This window comes from Populus alba, chromosome 16 (genome assembly GCF_005239225.2).
Source record: "Populus alba chromosome 16, ASM523922v2, whole genome shotgun sequence".
Lineage (NCBI taxonomy): Eukaryota > Viridiplantae > Streptophyta > Magnoliopsida > Malpighiales > Salicaceae > Populus > Populus alba.
This window is the reverse complement of record NC_133299.1, coordinates 9,270,923-9,284,826: the sequence shown is the minus strand read 5'-3', so window position 1 is coordinate 9,284,826 and position 13,904 is coordinate 9,270,923.

Sequence of the window (13,904 nt, the reverse complement as noted above, 5' to 3'; positions counted from 1 at the left end):
TTAAACACAAAAAAATATTTTCTTGCATATTGGATTTTACAACATGTTTGTAAATTCCAAAGGGTTTTGGCCAATATTCTAAAAATATAAAAATCTTTTTTTGGGCAATTGATTCTTAAAGAAAATCCTAAAGGGTCACTATTCAAAATATTATTGGGAATAATATTTTATTATTCACTATTAATATTCGGATAAGAAAACCCCAAGCGGTTAATATCTAAAAATATTTTTATAGGAATAAGAGGTCATTACCCCCTTGATAATATAAAAGAAAAGAAACCTATAAAAGGTAAATGTCTAAAATATCATTAAGTGTAAAACAACTTGTTTATTTTTAACATAAGGGTAGATTTAAGCCAAATGTTATGTAGAACAATTTAATTGCACATCCTTGAAAGAAACCTCAATTACAATTAGGGACGTTTTAAATTTTGATTCCACGGTTTACGAGCCGTGAAAGTACGAAGTACTAAGGCAAAAATAGGCTTTTTAAAGCGCTCTGAATTCCATTAGATTTTGAAATTAGTTTTTTTCTCTTTCTCCTTGTGATTTACAAGTCGAGAATACTTGGAATATTAAGGGAAAAGTGAGCTTTTAAGCATACTGAATCTCCTTGGATTTCTATCCTTGGTGTCTTTTTATTCGCAGGTTGTAAGTTTAGTTTGAATCAAATACAAATTTCAAGATGTGCATTGGTTCTCTTTGGACTATGTCGCACCCTCGCGGCAGAGCCCAGTGTCGCGATGACCTTCTATTGATTTCAGGTTTTTTTGTTTTTGTGGATAAAGGAGTCGTCACCTAGTATTTTGGTCACTAGGAACTCTAACTGATCTTTCAGAGATTCTAAGGCAGGTGACTGTTTGCGTAAAGGAAAGGTATTAGCACCCCTAATACGCCATACCTAAGGTAAGCTGCTTGGTGTTTGGTTTGCCTTATAATTGCTATGGTGTTGGTGTTTTCTAATCCCATCAGTTTTTATAGGTTTGATTCAAACTAAATTTATTAAGATAGAAATCCAAGGAGATTCCATGTGCTTTAAAAGCTCATTTTTCCTTTGGTATTTCAAGAGTTTGCGACTCGTAAATCACAAGGAAGATGGACAAAAATTTAGAAATCTAAGGAAATTCATGGCGTTTTAAAAACCTATTTTTGCCTTAGTGTTTCATACTCTCACGGCTCGTAAACTATGGAGTAAAAAAATTGAAATGTCCTTGATTATAATCAAGGCTTCTTTTAAGTATGTGTGATGACTTATTATTCGTAGAAACTTATTTTGGATATTTACCACTTAGGGTTTCTTTATCCAAATATTAGCAATGAATAATAATAAGTTATTCCCAATAATATTTTGGATATTTATCCCTTTGGGATTTCTTTATCCAAACATTAACGGTGAATAATAGATGAATTCCCCCTAAAATAAGATTTTTTTATTTTTTAGAATATTGGTCAATACCCTTTGGAGTTTCACAAATATGTTGTAAAATGCATAAATGCAAGAAAATAATTTTTGGTTTAAAAAATCCATGTAAAAACACATTTTCGAAACTTCCAATATTTTTTTTTTATATAAAAAGAACGTTCAAAACATGTTAGGGTATTGGCCGTATGCAACAAACACAAGCATCACAATTAATCACAATTAAAGACAACAAAACCCAACCCGGTTATTGGCCCAAACCAGTAACTGATTTTGCCACAGTTGCATGCATATGCATGCTTTAGTGGTAATTAATTTGGTAAAGACAAGGAAAAAAGACTTACCTGCGAGGCAACAACTGGAGGTGAAGTGGGAGACGACTGGTTGCTGCCCATGTCTCTTTCCCCCCACAGTTGTAGCCGGTGCAAGACGATTGGGCTGTTAAGAAGAGCTAGTGAAGAGATTGTTGTGCTGGCGAAGAAGAAGTTGCACCGTTGGTCTAACTGGTGTGACCGCTGTTAGTCTGAAAGGAGGAGGTGCTGTTATTGCTTACCAGAGCTCACCATGCCTATGGAAGAAAAAGTTTCACCACTAGAGGAGAAGAAAATGGAGACACAAATGAAGGGACGAAGGCGATGGCGAAGGCGTGTTGGTTGGTCTCTCTATGTTTTCGTCTGTTTATGTTCTTTCCTTCTGCTCGTCCATGTCTTGCTCTCGTGTTCATTCTCTTTGGTTTTTTCACTTTTTTTTTTCATTCTCTTTGGTTTTTTCACTTTTTTTTTGTTTCTTCGTATATATTTTGGCCAAAAGAGAGGGGGGGTTGGCCGAGAGATGGAATGGTTTCTGATAGGATCAAAGAGCTGATGTCTTATCCCAAGTGCAGGAGTGTACAAGTAATAAATAATCCGGCAAGACCGGGGTCGAACCACAGGAAGGTGAACTATATAAACAACAACAACAACAACAACAACAATGATGATGGTGGTGGTGGTGGTGATGAGTTAAAGAGGACTTTGAGATGTAAGATCAATGTGAAGATTAAACAATGATAAAAACAAATGTCAAGGTTAGAGGATCCATTACTAGTATTAGAGATAAGTAACGTATAAACTCTTTATAAATTATCAACATGATCATATTAATTATCTTATTTATGTAACACCATACTTATAAATTTTATCAAGTATTCATGATGCTAACTTATGTTGACAACAAATCAAGTTCCTCTCATAACAACGACGTCGGTCGAAGACTATGAAGGATCAAGTATTTAATGTACCAAGTGTTATACAACACAAATCTAGATTAACCATTTAACAAGCAAGGTATTAAGAATTGATAAAATAAAAATGATAAGACATGTTAATGCCAAGTTGTTAAGGATATAAGTATTAAAGTCCATATTGAGTTTATTTTATACTTATCCTAACACCATTAGTGAAACCTTTTCACCTTGACATAATTAATTTAGTTAGACATTATGAAGAAGAAAAACATCAATAAACAATATAAGAACATAAACATGATATAAGTTAACTAAGTATAGTAAAGGAAATGAAAAGCATGAACAAGAGATTAATGAAAGCAAAACTTAAGCATTACAAAAATATGAAGAGAGAGAGCAAGAACATGATCTTCATTTGAAAAACAAGATACCTAAATGAAAGGCAAATGCCTTATTTTATAAGCTAAAATCCAAAACTATTCATTTGGTAATTGATTATTGATGTAGTGGTCAACTATTGATTTAGTGGACTAGGTGGACAATAGCACTCAAGCATTTTGGTTGGATGAAATGACATTGAAGCAATCAGAATTTGGTAAAGTGTTCTTCATGAAAGTTGTTGGAAATTGTCTTTTCCTTCCATCCACCAAATGTTAGAGTATTTGGATCACTACAACTTGAGATATGTCTAAAATACTGAGTAGTGCTGCTGGTGGATGTGGTGGGTAGCCCTCAAGCTCTTGTCTAGATGAAATGTCATTGCTACCATTAGAATGTGAGCATGGCTTCTACATGAAAGTTGTTGGAAATTTTCTTTTCCTTCCACCCACCAAATTTCACGTCATTTGGCCTTCTAGAACTCCATATATGGGTAAAATGCTGAGCAGTGTTTGGGTTGGATTGCAAGACCGATTCTGAATTCTCTTTTGTGGCCAAACTTTGAATTTGAAATCGGCAGATTTGGCTCCTTCCCTATGCATGAAAGTTGTAGGCCTATTTCTTATCTTTCCATCCATATAAACCAAACTGAAATCCAAGATCTATAGCTCTAGATATGACCCAATGACTGAACAGTGTTCGAATTTGAATTGAATCGGCATCTTCTTCCTAAGTTTAGCCTTTTCTTTGTCCTTTCACTTACAATAGTTAATCACAATAATCAATCCTTTGAATTATGAGATATACCTGCATTTAAAATGAGCATTTACCATAAATTAAAGGTATCTTATATTATCAGATTTGTTATTATAAAACATGCTCTAGTTAAGGAGTTATTAATACTTTTAAGTACTAATCAGTTTCTTTGCCAAAAGAAGGGGGCAGCAGCTCGGGTAAGGGAGAAGATCTAGGGAACTTGTTTCGAGGAAGATGATAGGGGTAGGTCTCTAGTTCAGAAGGCTAAGAGAGGGAGTTCTGGTCTGAGAGGGAGCTTGTGTCCGGCGACTCAAGAAGAAGAAAAATCAAAAGAGAGAGGGACTGGTTTGTTTACTTGTTTTTGGCGAAGGTCCAAGGGGGGCAACCGCTGTGAACCTTTTCTTTTAAAGAAAATAGGGTTACGTTTTTTTTGTTTGCCCTTAATTTTTTTTATCTTTAAATTGTCCCCCTTTGTCAATTCCCCCTCCCCCCGTGCATATAACTGGAGGTTCACTTATATAGAAAATCTCTACTCGTACTATTTAAGGAAATATTGCAATAATTATTACGAAGATTGTCTTCTATAACCAGCACGAACAAATCTTATATATATGTTATTTTATATTACAGTAATTATTTATGATCAGTAATTATCTCCTTGACATATTGCTTCCTTAATGTTAGCCCTAATACTCTATATTATCGCCACATGTAAACCCTTAATTTTTTATTTTTTTTAAATTTATCAAAACATGGGTTAAAAATTGAGTAGCAATAAAATCCCCCTCTTTACAATGCTTACGAAGCAAAACTTCTTAATGTTTTGCATAGTAAGCTTGTAAAGAAAAAAAAAGTCTTCCTTTCTTGCTGAGTAATCCACTCATCCAAGGATTTCACTTTTTAAAAGAAAATGGTCTTGTTATCAAGGGTGACTTGCCTTTTTTTAAAGAAAATTGGTCTATTTTCACGGGCGACCTGCCCACACATTCTTAACATGGTCTATTTTCAGGGGCGACCTACCTACACACTCATGCTAGTCTATTTTCATGGGCAACCTGCCCTTTTGATTGGGTTAACCTAAGATCCCATATGATGATCTCCTTTAATCCGAAGCAAAGTCGGTGTATAGCTTGGTCAACCTGAAATCTCATCTAGCAATTCTCTTTAACCAAAGCTAAATTCTGTGTGTGGTTGGGTTAACCTTAAATCTCATTTGGCTATCTCCTTTAACTAAAACCAATACAAAAATGTGTGTGTGGTCTCATTATGATGGATGACCTACCCATCTTAAGTTTATTAGAACTCCACACTTTTCTAAGAAATGATCTCAATATCGGGTGACCTACCCATCTTAAGATTTTTTTAGAAAAACTCCACGTTTTTTCTAAAAAAACAATGGTCTCAATATCTGGTGGCCTGCCCTATCTTAAAATTCTTAGAAAACTCCATGCTTTTCTAAGAAATGATCTCAATATCAGGTGGCTTGCCCATCTTAAAATTCTTAGAAAACTCCATGCTTTTCTAAGAAACGATCTCAATATCGGGTGGCCTGCCCATCTTAAAATTCTTAGAAAACTCTGCACTTTTCTAAGAAATGGTCTCAATATTAGGTGGCTTGCCTATCTTAAACTTCAAAAGAAAACATCTTACCTCGAGGAAATGGAACAATGCTAGTTCACAATTCCTATCCTTTTCCATAATTCCTTTGACCTTGAGGAAATGAAGTAGTGCTGGTTCACAATTCCTATCCTTTTCCGTAGTTCCATTGACCTGAGATTTTGTACCTCAGCGGTTTCCCAAAAACTTTGAACTATTTTGGCTTTTGTCACACCTTTTCTTGCCAGGTTAGTGTTATGACAATATAGCATGCATGTTTTTTTGTTACCTATTTTGGAAACATAGATCCCACTTTCTGTTGTGGACTTCTTCAAGCTTTTGTTTCCATTTGTTTGCATGACCTATTCTCTTGAACTAGAATATGTTCCCCGCGCTATATTTACTATCCTTTTTATACTTGGTGAAAGATTTCTAGTTTCTTATGGGACCTTTTCTTGCTCTATTGAATGTTGCTTTGTATTATACTTTTGCCGATGTTTTAATTACCTTTATCATTTTTGAGAAATTATTTTTAAGAGGAAAACTCAAACATTTTGGTTTTGTTTATGAAAACTAAAACTTTCAATGCAGTCATCATATTTTGTTTTAAACAAATCTCATAAAAGGTGTTTCAGAAGTTGTATGATGATACCCCTTTGGTTAATGGTTCACTATAGACCCTTACGTGCACCTTTTGCTCCCAGTTGGTGTGCAATACCTATCAGGTTTAAATTTGGTTTGGATCCCTCCAATTTGAGAATTGATGGAGTCATCTCCTTTGTTATGCGTAAAAATAGTTATTTTTAAGTAAAATATTTTGACTGCTATGAAATCATGCGCTTTTATGAAGAAAAGGTTCTTTATAGAGAGAATTCATGGCCAAACTTTATTTTATTGATTGGGAAGCATAGTATTTTTTTATAAAGTCAGAATTCACAAGTCTAACTAGATATTCTCCATCCATTCTAGATAACAATAAAGCTCCTCCCGAGAATGCTTTCTTTACCATGTAAGAGACCTTATTGTTTAGCACCCATTTACTCTAATCTTCTCCTGTTAAAGGCAATATTTTCTAAAGTACAAGATCTCCTTCGTGGAATCCTCGAGGTTGGACCTTCTTATCATATGATTTGGTCATCCTTATTTGGTATAGTTGATGATGATAGATTGCAACTATCCTCTTTTCACTAACCATATTCAACTATTCATATCTAACTTTTACACATTCCACCTCTTCCAACTCAGAGTCTACCAATACTCTTAATGAAGGGATTTCCACTTCTAAAGACATTACTTTCTCCATTCCATATACCAAAGTGTACGGGGTGGCTTCTGTTGAAGTTCGGACTGCAGTGTGGTATACATGAAGAGCAGATGGCAACATCTTATACCAATCCTTATAGGTGACTACCATCTTCTGAATAATCTTCTTAACATTCTTATTAGCAGCTTCTACCGCACCATTCATCTTTGGCCTATATGGCGAGGAATTGGAATGCTTGATCTTTCATTTAGTGCAAAGTTTTATTATCATCTTGCTATTGAAGTTCTAGGCATTATTAATCTTTTCCAGTGGACCATATTGACAGATCAAATCTCTTTCCATAAATTTCTTCACGACTTTTTGCCTCTATGTCATCAAAACATCTCAACAAAGTTGGAATCACGGAATAGGAATCACAAAATATTTTAGTTTCCTAATTTGCTTTATGTGATTGTAAATCAACCAAGATTATATCCTAGATTAATGTAATGAGTCTTTCCTAAATAGAGTTATGTATAGGCTATATATATGCCTTCTCTGTTGACCTAAAAGGGGGAAAAGAAAAAAGAGAGAAAGAAAGAGAGAGGGAAAGGAAACAAGTAAACAGAGAGAGAGAGTGAGAGAAACGGGAGAGACAAAGGAGATTGAAACTAAGAGAGGAGAAAGGAAAAAGAAGGAGTCTTTCTTTGGTTACCAGAGGGGAGAAGGCAGAAGCTTTGTCCATCATCTCCGTTGTCTCTAGAACCCGTTACCACCAATCATGTGCAAAAGTTTCACCGTCATCATGTTCATCCATCTCAGTTACAAAGTAAGTTTCATACATTCCTTTCACTTTGCATTTTAATTACATAAGTGTTGTGCATCTTCATTTATAATTAGCCTCTTCTAGTAGAGAGCGTTCGTGTACATTTAACGCACACCTGGTTGTTTTGCCCAACCAATTCACTGGCTTGGGCTAGTGACTCGATTAGACCTGCTGGGTCCAGCCCAGTCACATAGGCCAAGCTGGACCTAGCCCAAAAAAAAATGCTTTGTTTTCATGCATACGACCAATATCCTAAAAATATATTTGAACATTTCTTCTTTTTTTTGAAAAATAAATATTTAAAGTTTCAAAATATGTTTAAGTATTGAATTTCTTAAACACAAATTATTTCCTTACATTTTGGATTTACAACATGTTTGTAAATTTGAAAGGGTATTGGCCAATATTCCAAAAATATAAAAATCTTATTTTTGGGGAATTCATCATTGTTCACTATTAGTTTCCTAATTTGCTTTATTTGATTGTAAATCATTCAAGATTATATTCTAAACTAGTGTAATGAGTCCTTTCCTAAATACAGCTATATATAAGTTATATGTAAGCCTCCTCTGTTTACCTTAGAAAAAGGGACAAAAAAGAGAAAAAAAAATAGATATTCTTCCTCTATTCAATAAAGAGGGCACCAGAGTAGTCTCCGGGTTTTTGACTTGGCTATATAAACAAGTTTGTTAATCTCCAATCCATCGAACATTGCCAAACAGGAGTTCACAAAATCTAAGGGTTTTAATTTAAAAAATCCTAACAGCAAAAAAAAAAGGATGGCTTTCTTTGATTTTCAGAGGTGGAAAGGCAAAGGCTTTTTTCCATCTATCTATACTTCATCTTTTGTAGTCAAGACAAGTGAGATATGCAGGTATAGGTCTCAACTTTCCCCTTCCTTGTTGCATTTAAGTCTTTTGTTTCGATGTTTTAAAAACTTGTTTTGTCCTTTGCTTTGCACATTCGGTTTCTATTTTTGACATTACAATGAATGCTTGTCCACTGTTCCTTCCGTGGCTTTGAGCTTAGATGGGTGTTTATGTTAGAGTTTGTAGTTTCTTTTTTTTCTCTAATTCTTGAGCAATAATGGGTCTCATAGGTCTTCATTATCAGTTCACTCCCTTGTTCCGGTGCTTTCCCTATCTTGTAATCTTGTATGGGGTAGCTTTGCTCCTAAATGGAGCTTTTCTTAGAGGAGAAAGTGAAATACGAGGGAAGTGCCTTTGCATTTGAAGTAATCTTCAGGAAGGTTCAGAGGGTCATGTTTTCCTTTCCGCTCTTTCAAGATGAAATAACTGGCCATGTTGTTTTGGTTTTGGTCCGTGATATATATGTTATAAAAGCATGCTCTTCAAGTTCTTTCCTTTTGTATGAAACTAGTATGGCAGTTTTTCTAGATTGGTTAAAAAGGATAGGTCATGAGTTACAAACATTGCATTAGAATTTTGAGTTCAAACTTTGGTTTCAAAACTTTGGCTCCTTTATGCATACATATTAGTTTCTTTTCCGATTATAGAATTTTAAGTTGAGTTGGTTTTGAAAGGTTTTTTTTTTTTTTATGAGTTGTTTTAAACTTCTTGTAAATGTTATAATATATATGATGGCTTGCTACCTTTATTTGTGATGTTTGCGTTTAATTGTGATGCTTGTGTTTTCTCCAAATATAAAAATGTTTTTGCGTGTTGCATACGGCCAATACACTAAAAACAATATTTTGAACATTCCTCTTTTTAAAAAAAATAAATATTTGAAATTTAAAAAATGTGTGCATGAGTTTCTTAAACACAAAAATTATTTTCTTGCATATTGGATTTTACAACATGTTTGTAAATTCCAAAGGGTTTGGCCAATATTTCAAAAATATAAAAATCTTTTTTGGGCAATTGATTCTTAAAGAAAATCCTAAAGGGCTAATATCTAAAATATTATTGAGAATAATTTCTAATTATTCACTATTAATATTTGGATAAAGAAACCCCAAGTGGTTAATATCTAAAATATATTTTTGTAGGAATAATATGCCATTACCCCTTGATAATATAAAAGTAAAGAAACCTATATAAGATAAATGTCCAAAACATCGTTAAGAATAATAAAGTTGTTCATTTTTAACATAAGGGTAGATTTATGCCAAAATGTTATTTAGAACAATTTAATTGCGCTTCCTTTACAAAAGCCTCGATTATGATTGGAGACGTTTTAAATTTTGATTTCACGGTTTATGAGCCGTGAAAGTATGAAGTACTAAGACAAAAATAGACTTTTTAAAGCGCTCTGAATTCCCTTAGATTTCAAAATTAGTTTTTCTCTTTCTCCTTGTGATTTACAAGTCAAGAATACTTGGAATATTAGGGGAAAAGTGAGCTTTTAAGCATACTGAATCTCCTTGGATTTCTATCCTAGGTGTTTTTTAATTCACAGGTTGTAAGTTTAGTTTGAATCAAATACATATTTTAAGATTTGCATTGGTTCTCTTTGGCACTCTATAGACATATCTAAAGGTATGATCCATATTGGCCAAGGGTTCTTTCTTTTTAGACTTTGAGCCCAAGTTTTGTTCATCGTAGCAAACTTATCCTAGGAAAACTAATGGGATTAGAGAACACCAATATTATAGTAAATTATAAGGCAAATCAAATACCAAGCAGCTTACCTTAGGTAAGGCGTCCTAGGATGCTAAAACCTTCCCTTTACGCAATCAGTTTCTTGCCTTGGAATCTCTAAAGACCAATTAGGGTTCCTAGTAACCATAATACTAGATGACGACTCCCTTTTTCACAAAACAAAGATCCCGACCTGATTCTCCGATCCGGGAAGGGTCGTCGCAACGTCGTGCTCTCTCAGGAGAGTATGACAAAACCAACCAATACAGTTTACCTTAGATAGGGTGTGCAAGGGATGCTAATATACTTTTTCTAGCCACAACTAGTCTTTTGCCCTTGAATCTCTAATAAAACCAATAAACTTGGGTTTCTTAATGACCCTAAAGCAAACAATTAGATGGCAACTCCTCTGACCCCCCGACGTCGAGCGCCCATGTGTGACAAATGGGATAAAAAATCATTGCATCATGACCATACTATAACAAAGTTGTTATTTGAGAAGACATTAAGATGAATATAGAACACCCTCCATTGCTCGACCAAAATGGACTACTAATCCTTGAACAACAATATTAAATAGAAATGGTAGCTGACACGACCAAAAGATTGATGTCTTCTCCCAAGTGTAGGAGTGTCGAAGTAATAAATAACCCGACAAGATCGGGATCGAACCACAGAGAGGTTAATTGTATAAATTATAAATAACAAGACAACAACAACAATAATAATAACAAAAATAACAACAACAACAACAACAATAATAATAATAATAGTAATAGTAGTAGTAGTAATAATAATAATAATAATAATAATAATAATAAATAATAATAATAATACTAATAATAATACTCAATACGTGGCGTTGTTACACCTGAGAATGATCTCAAAGATCGGGTCACAGGTTTCCAGCCTATATACTGAGTTTATGAAAAGATCAAAGAGATATATTATATAATATCAACAGATTTTTGATGCGAATGAACAAGGCAAGATCAACAATATCAGGATCCTTGATCAAACACAGAGCATACTTAACGTACATAAAATATAACAAGAATGTAAATAATAATAATAATAATACTAATAATAATAATAATATTAGTAATAATAATAATAATAACAATAAAAAGACGAGGAGGAAGAAATTAATGAGAACTTTGAGATGGAAGATTAATGTAAGGATTAAACAATAATAAAGACAAATGTCAAGGTTAGAGGATCCACCAATGGTATTTCCAAACAAGTATAGTATAAACTCTTATTACTCAATTTGGAAACCACACACGAAGGAGGTTCTAGTCGGATGATTTGTCATTAATAGCTCATTATAAATTATTAACATGATCATATTAATTATCTTATTTACATAACACCAAACTTTTAAATATTGTCAGGAATTCATGATGTTAACTGATGTTAACAACAAATCAAGTACCTTTCATAGCCCCAGGTGTAGGTAATACCATACGGTTGGGTTATGAGAGTGCCAAGCATTTGTTGTACCAAGTATTATACAACACAAATTTAGATTAACCATTTAACAAGCAAGGTATTAAGAATTAGTAAGATAAAAAGATAAGACATGTTAATATTAAACATTAAGGTCCATGTTGAGTTTACACCATACTTGTTCTTACACCATTAGTGTAACCTTTTCACCTTGACATAATAAACTTAGCTAAACATAATGAAGAAGAAAAACATAAATAAATAAAACAAGAACATAAATAAAATACAACTTAACTAACGAAAGGAAAGGAAATGAAAAGCATAAACAAGAAATTAAAGAAAGCAAAACTTAAGAATTACAAAAAATATAAAGAGAGAAATAAAGAGCATGAACTTGATCTGAACAACTAAGCCCAAAAATACATGGCAAATGCCTCCTTTTATAGGCCAAAATTCGGAATTATTGATTTGATGACTAATTGTTGAGTGGGTGGCCACCTTTTGACTTGGTGAAAATCCTTATCTTCTTGTCTTAATAAAACAAAAATGCTAGCATCAGAACTGGGTCCAGATGTCCAAATGAAAGTTCTGCGAAATTCTCTTTTCTTTCCAGCAAAAAAAAGATAAGGTCATTTGGACTTCTAGAACTCAAGATATGGGCTGAACACTGAATAGTGTTTAGGCTGCAGGATAGCTTTGGACTTCTCCGTTGTTGCTATAATTTGGACTTGAAAACGGCCTTCTTAGATCTTGATGTCCAAATGAAAGTTGTAGGCCTATGTCTTATCAAATCTCTGTAAAAATTTCAGATCATTTAGATATCTAAAACTCGAGATATGGGCTGAACACTGAACAGTGTTGGGCTGCAGGACAGATTCAGACTTCTTCTTTCTAAGCTTCACCCTTCTTTATCTTCAAAATTTCAGTAGTTGAATTCATCAATCAATCCTTTGATTTATGTGATATGCCTGCATTTAGGATGAACATTTACCATATATTAGGGTATTTTATAATATTAGACTTGTTATTATAAAACATGCTTTAGTTAAGGAGTTATTGATACTTTAAGTGCAAAATGATGATATAAACCCTTGATAAACATGCACTTTTAAGTATTAATCACACCCCCCAACCAGCTTATTACTAGTCCCTAGTAATCAAAGTGTTAAAATAGAAAAACAATTTGCAAATTCCATAAAGCAAGGCATTCATCATTAAACTTCCATTAATCTATCCAGATAAACAAACTCTCATTTCTGCTTCATATTTCTTAAACAAGATATTAATAAACCTTCTTTTTATGTGCTCAATGTATGAAAACATATATGATGGGGCTATTGTTGGAAGAAACCAATATTATGTTCTAATGTTTAAGGTTAACTTCCTTGGGTTGGGATTATTTTTTTTTTTTTCTATTTACACATACAACTTAAAACACAATGCATCTTTAACCCATGTAACGAGCTTTAGGCTAATGACTCCCAGACCAGTTGGTCTTAGGGCATTAGGTGTTGAGACACCTCTACGAGCTTAGCAACTCGGGTTGCAGATATTGATACATAGATAGTGCAATGTTTGATTCCCTTATGCTTTTCTCCTTAACCCATGTAACAAGCTTTGGGCCAATAGCTCCCAAGTCAGTTGACTTTAGGGTATTAAGTGTTAAAACACCCCTTCGGGCTTAATTGCTTAGGTTAGGGAGGTTACGAAACCAAACTTATCTACGTTTTTATTCATCATTAAAAAGAAAGTTTTTTTTTTTGTTTTTTTTATGCAAATTATGTATTATCCCTTTCCCTTAGTTGTTACCTTTAACAAAAGAACATAAATAATGTAATAATCCAATGTGCAACCCACAATCATATGTTAAAGTGTGTGTGTGAAAATGAAGATTTAAGAATACTTGTTAAATGAGCATATGAGCAGAATCAAGTGTTAACAATATGAGAGTTTGTAAACTTAGATATTTCAAGAAGTATTATGATAGACCTTGTTAAGAATGTTTACTAAGATGCGTCTCAAGAGTCACTTTAACAAAATAACTCCTTTTACTCTACCATCCTAGTAACAACAGTTTTGCAAATAGTTTATGAAATAAAACACAGTTTTTTTTTTTTTAACTACTACCCTTTCCCCCCAACCAAAATGAGACATTGTCCTCAATGTCTTAAGGTAGAAAGATAGAGTATAGAAGACATCACCTGAAATAACGAACACTAACAAACCTGAAACACACTTACAAAAATATAAGAAACAACAGAACACAATAATAAAACCAAAAGACACAAAGTTTTTACAAACGAAGGCTCAAATCCAATCTAAGCTTTTTACGGCTTTCCTTAGTTGACCAATTTATGCGACTCATGGAGGGATTAATTACAGGGATGAAAGATTGTAGTTGGTCAATC